The sequence below is a fragment of the Durio zibethinus genome, chromosome 4, assembly GCF_047325235.1.
Source record: "Durio zibethinus cultivar Kanyao isolate XHJ-2024 chromosome 4, ASM4732523v1, whole genome shotgun sequence".
NCBI classification, from domain to species: domain Eukaryota; kingdom Viridiplantae; phylum Streptophyta; class Magnoliopsida; order Malvales; family Malvaceae; genus Durio; species Durio zibethinus.
The window spans coordinates 29,847-36,121 of NC_143165.1; the positions used below are offsets into that span (position 1 = coordinate 29,847).

The 6,275-nt window shown below is 32.1% G+C and overlaps 1 pseudogene across 1 annotated transcript; it reads right to left on the reverse strand.

Moving 5' to 3' along the window:
* Positions 1–2,910: 2,910 nt before the first annotated feature.
* LOC111288197 (disease resistance protein SUMM2 pseudogene) lies at positions 2,911–6,275 on the reverse strand (annotated as a pseudogene). Its single transcript, XR_016341316.1, has 2 exons — positions 3,366–6,275; positions 2,911–3,268 (listed from the first exon to the last, which is right to left on the reverse strand). The product of XR_016341316.1 is annotated as a disease resistance protein SUMM2 pseudogene (transcript).

Here is a 6,275-nt window from a genome sequence, read left to right on the forward strand (position 1 = left end):
ATATGTTGAAGAAAAAAAATATTGAATTTCAAATACCCTAAATTTTTCTTTAGGTTTTAGATGTAGAGGGATTTATGTTCTGGTCAAATAGCAAGATTTTCTCTTTATTTTGTGAATTTCATTTACAAAATTTAATTAATTTTGGTGGGATTGTTTAGAAAATTGGAAAACTGAAAGTAATTTTTCAAAGAATTATTAATATGGTGAAAACATGAAATTCCTAAATTTAAACCTTGAAAGGAGATTTTTCAGTTTGTGAGATAAAAGAATAATAAATATTTATATATGTTGAAAATAAAATTCATGCCTTTTGGGACTTTTGAATGTGAAATTATTTTTTTGGATACATTGAATTTGAAATCAATGGGTTCTCAAATAAAAACAAATCATGAAATGAAAGATAAAAAAATTCAAATTAAAAAAAAAAGTGATAATTACTAAGAAGTTGATTCTCTTAATATTTATTTAATTTTATGAGATGTATTTTTCTTAATTAAGTTTAATTTACACATTAAAAGATAAATTATTCCATTTTTTCTTCCATTTTTTCACCTAATTCACTTGTTTTAATTTGTTCATATAATTTTAAAAGTTTCTTATATATATATATATATATATATATATATATATATATAAGAAAAGGTAAAATTACCTTCCTAAGAACATTTTTTATTTGTATTTTTTACTTTTTTATTATAAAAATTACATATTGAAAATATAGAAAACAAGTATCGATTTTTAAATGTTCAAATTTGAATTTTAAAATAATTAAATATTTTATTTAATTATATAAATCAATTGAATTTAAATTTTTTATTTTATTATTTTTAATCTTCAATTATTGAGATTTTTTTTTGTTAACTAAAGAAATAATGTAATTGATGAAAGCCAAGACAGTTAACACAAAAAATGAAGAGGTGAGGGTTTTCAATTTCGTAAGTCACTTTCAAGTTTCAACCACTACTCTTATCTCTTTTGGGCTCCATGGTTGGATATTAGCTGTCAATGTGTTATCCACATTTCCACAATGAGGCTGTCCTTTACTTCCATGCTGAGGACAAGCTAGTTGTTTTTGTAAGCAACAATTTCTCAAGTTGTATTCAATCAAATATATAGGTGCCAAATTTGGCTAAAAGTCTAGTGGCCGAAATCCTTTACATCTCAATTACAGAACTCAGTAGTAAGTGTAAATGTGATTATGAGTTCTTTATTTTTGTTTTTCCCTTATTTGTTTTGTCCATTTTGTTTGGCATTTGATATCACTTTGATTGTTGCCATCTGGTAATACTCAAAAGCTATAAGCTTCTCCTAGGTAGGATATGAAAAAAAAAAAAAAAAAACAAAAGTAGTACAATTTAAAATTTTGATAAAAATTATATATAAAATTTAATAAAAATAAAAAAATTTATTTTATATTTGACATGTAAATACGAATTTTGATATGATAATTATTTTATTTTACATTATTTGACATGAAATAATAAATGAAGATAGACACATTAATTTACAAGTAGTAGGATCCCTCATTCTTCAAGGTTAGAATCTTCACTCTTCCTTTATATCTCCATGTATGTACCTAAAAAAAATAGAAAATAACCCATTGCGCAATTTTACTACATTTTTTCGGGGCTTTGATTCTTTATGAAATTAATCTTGGGTAGAGATCAAGAATTTCAATGTCAAATATTGCAACAACATTAGTAAAGAGATGGATTCAAAGTTTAGCTGAGTTAGTTCGTATAATTACATTTAAAAGATGACATCCAATAAATTTAAATTTTGAATTTTAATATTTATAACTTCATTTGTTATTTTTAAGTTACGATCTCTTAGGTATTATAAAAATATATTGCTAAATACTATTCAGAGTTAATGAACTTGCTAATCTATATTACTAATTGGTTTTACCGTAACATACTAGTATATAAATATACACATCTAGTCTACAACAAAAACTAGCATTTGCTCTCAAGATGAAGTCTTAAGTTGTAATCAATAGGATTTTTTTAGGACAATTTTTTTATCCTTTCAAACTATAAAAAAAGGGGGAAATCAACAAGCAAAAAATCTTGCATTTGTAATGTATATGCTTGAATTGGGCTACATGATCTGTGGTTTTTTTGTTAGACCATTTTAGAACATCAAGAAGGAAGCAATATAATTCTGTCACGAGAGAACCAGAATAATATAAAACTTTTCTAATTATTAATTTTTAATTATTAATAATGATGCTTAAAGCATTTTTAGGGATACGTATGTTTTCTTCCTTTTTATTCAATAATTTAATCTTTTTTTAAATGAATTATTTGATTAACGGCATCTTATCACCATTATTTTAAGTATTATAGAAAAGAACAAAGGAGGCAGGTTCGGTTTGTTGTCGATTGCGAAAAAGCGTGTGCCTTGGCAATGACCTTCCATCTTCATGAAGCGTTTTTGAGCTCTCAAAAGGAAGGTGTTGACCCCTTTGAATTTAGTTAACCAACTACATTAAATCATTTATTTATGGGTTTTTTTTTTATTTTATAAAACAAAATGGATTAAGAGCCTATGGACTCTGATCATTTTATAAAAAAATAAATAAATTCAAAAAATAAATTTTTATTTAATTTTTAGATATTATTTTGATAGTAACAGAACACTATAATAATTGATTCAGTAATTTGTTTATATAATTATTTTTAAAAAATAATATTTAGTAAGTTTGATATTTAAATTTTTTTTTGTTTATATTTTGATATATATAGAAATATATTATTAATTAGATTAAAAATATAAATTTTTCTTTCATAAATTATATTGTTAAAAAATTTTAAATGATTAACAAAGAAAATTTCGTATTCCCTTTGAATTTTAGTTTAAAATAATTTGATCATACTATACCTTAGATTGAGAGTGTGACAACATTCATTGAAGAAAAAAAATAGGTAAACAAAAGTAAATATGTTTTAAAGACAAATAATCCCAAGGTCTACAACAGAAAAGCAACACTTTAACAAGCAATCCGAATAAGGAACGAGTAATTATAATCTAGACCACAATGATTACGAACGACCTTATTTTCTGGCTCAGCAGCTACATTTGTTGGGGCACACAGACGAGCTTTAGAGTCTTTCTTAGTCCGCTAAAAAGGAAAAATCAGATCTTCTTAAAATTACTCTCTACAAGCAACAGTATGTTTAGCAAGCTTCATGATAAATTGGCTGACGATAACTAAATTTCTTCAAAAACAGTGAAGCATTGGACGTAGACATTCCCCACAACAGTTCTGCGTAGTATTTTCAACCAAAGCAAGTTATATATGACACAAGAAGTTCAAGACAACAGTAACAGAGATGGAGAAAGGTAAATGTAAGATTACTTACTTGCAATTTCATGCCTTTCTTTAAATTGCGATGAAACAAGGAAGAAAAGCATTTCTAGTAGATTCATCCTCCCATTGCAGCTCTTTCCACCACTTTTCCTTTCCTTCAATGCTGATTTTGTTTGCTTTTGCACTGTTAGAGTTTAGCGGAAGTCTCCTCAGCATTGGGCAATTGCCAACTTTAATTTTCTTGATACATGGGAAGGGTAGTGCATTCCTGTAAATGCCCTTCAATTTTGGGAGAAAACCTAAAGTAAGATATTCGAGTGACACAAATGGGGTTAAAGTTCCTACAAGCCCTGCCACCTGACTCAGTTTTACCTCACTGATTATTTCTTCCATTTCATTGCAGTCTACTACATCAACAGTCCTCAGATTTGGAGCGAGAATAAGCCATGTTATGTCCCTCAATTTTAAGCATCCGTATATGTATACATGGTGAAGGCTTTGGAAGCAATGTTGGGTTGCAATGACAGAGGTTTGAATGTGGCTCTGTGCTTTTATCATTCTTCCTTCCCCTGCCCACTCCATCTTCACTTCTTCCAAACTTCGACATCCCCGAACTGCTAGAGTATGTAGAGACTTGATATTCGCTAAAGATAAAATATTCAATTGCTTTGAGCCGTTCAAAATCTCGAGCCCAATTTCTTCAGTGTAGCTGTGTGATCTTTCTGCATTCAAATATCTATCAAGAGCAAATGCACTTGTTATAGACAAGGACAATGCATTCAAGTGATTCAAGCACTGCAATTCTTCTAACAAGCATTCATGGCTTTCTTCTACTGCCTCATCGGAAAGATAAGAGCCAATCATTCTCAATACTCGCAGCTTTGAGAAACTAGATATCAACCCTCTTGGGATTGTGATGCCACAGTATATGTAACTCAAGTTCAAACACTTCAGCTTTTGTAAAGCCTTCAATTCAATTGGTAGCTCTCTTATATTTGTAGATGATAGGTCGAGATATTCTAGAGATACCAATTTTGCAATCCCCACTGGCAATTCTGTTATACCAAGACTTCCTCTAAGGCTTAGAACTTTTAGGCCACACATATATTGGAAGAAATCATTGTGAATCACCTTCAACTGAGGATTATTGTTGAGAAACAAAGTTTGAAGATCGGAACAGTTAGGTGCTTCTGTTAGATTTTCAATCTCGTTTCTCATCAATGACATTCTTCGCATACCTTTCCATCTTCCACCCTCTGGCATTTGAGTCAAATGATAACCTGCTTGCACAAAAAACCTCCATTTCTCTGCTTCACACGTACATGCTATCCACAAACTCATGTCACGAATCACATCATGCATTTTTATATACCAATCATCTACTCCTTCCAGTAAACATGCATGAATGAGAGAACCAATGATATGGTGTCCTTGATTTTGAGCTTGACTGTCATGTTCATCCAAAAATCCTTCTCCTATCCACAAATCTATCAGCGATTCTTTAAGAATTCGAAAATCTTCCGGGAACAAGCTACAATATAGGAGGCAAGTTCGAACCATGTCATTTGGCAAACTATCATAACTGAATTTTAGAAGAGGATATACCTCTTCGCCCATGTTTGGAAAAACAAAATTGGCTGATTTCTTCAAGACTTCAATTGTGTATTTCCATTCCTCGGGTGTGTTCTTGCAAGCCATGGCACGACCGATAGTGATGAGTGCAAGCGGTAATCCTCCACATTCTTTGGCCACTTCTTGAGCTAGCCCACGAATATTTGGATGACTATCAAAGACATCTTTACCAACATGTTCCTCAAACAATTTCCAAGCCTCTTCTTCAGGCAAACATTGCACTTGAATCTTCTCATGAGCTCTCATTTGGCCACAGACCGCAGTAGAACGAGTTGTAAAAATTAGTTTGGAACCATTTTCTTTAGTCGGGACAGGTATTCCTATCTTGGACAGGTCAACTCTTTCCCATATATCATCTAACAATAATACAAATTTCTTTTCTCCCAAAATCCCGTAGATGTCTGTAGCTTTCTCTTCGGGAGCTTTATCATTCCAATTTCCATTAAAAAGGCCAATCCTCTTTGCAATATCATCTTGGACCTTTCCAACATAAAATCCTTTAGACACCACAACCCAAATAACCACATCAAATCCACCTGATGAAACACCAATCTTGTTATTGATTTCAGTCAAGAGCCTAGTCTTGCCAACTCCCCCAACGCCATATAAGCCAATAATTCCCACATGCTTTTGTTCAAAGGCACTCCAGACCTTATTAAACATGGATTCCAAGCCTACGGCAGAGTCGCTCGGTCTTGGAACCACCGGAGCTGCAGGTGCCTCCGTAGCTACCACTTCAAAAGCTCCCTTTCCCTTTAGATCCTTAACATCACGTACGCTTTTGGCCACTCTTTTGCTGAAATTGAGGGTAGACTTGTAATTCTTGGAACAACAGCCTCCCATGCATAAATTCTTGATTTCTTCAGGACCATCAATAAGCAGTTCATCAACTTCATGTATCATAGTTTCTGCCCTTGAAAGCCATCCTCCAACTTCATCCAGCGGCCTCAATTTTTGTTGTACAGCGATGTCGACTTTCCTCATCACATCATTCCTTCGCTCCTTTAATTCGTCCAGAGCTGTGTTCAAGTCAGCAAGGTTTTCTTGAAGATGGCAGGCGTAGATTACTTGTCCAGCAACACAATCCCAGCAGCGGGAAATTATGGTATCACACGACAAAGAAATAGAGCAAACGTTCCCCATAGTTTTGCACAAGATTCTAATTCTAATAACTAGAGAAGAAGACGAGTGTTTAACAACGAGAGGGAGAAAGAGCAATAAGAAACTTAAATCAAAGGCTGTTGAATCAAAGAGTTTTTATTTTTGCTAGTCTCAGACAACAACAGGAGAAAGGAGCACCATAGCAGGCAAGCACAAAAGCGTATAGATC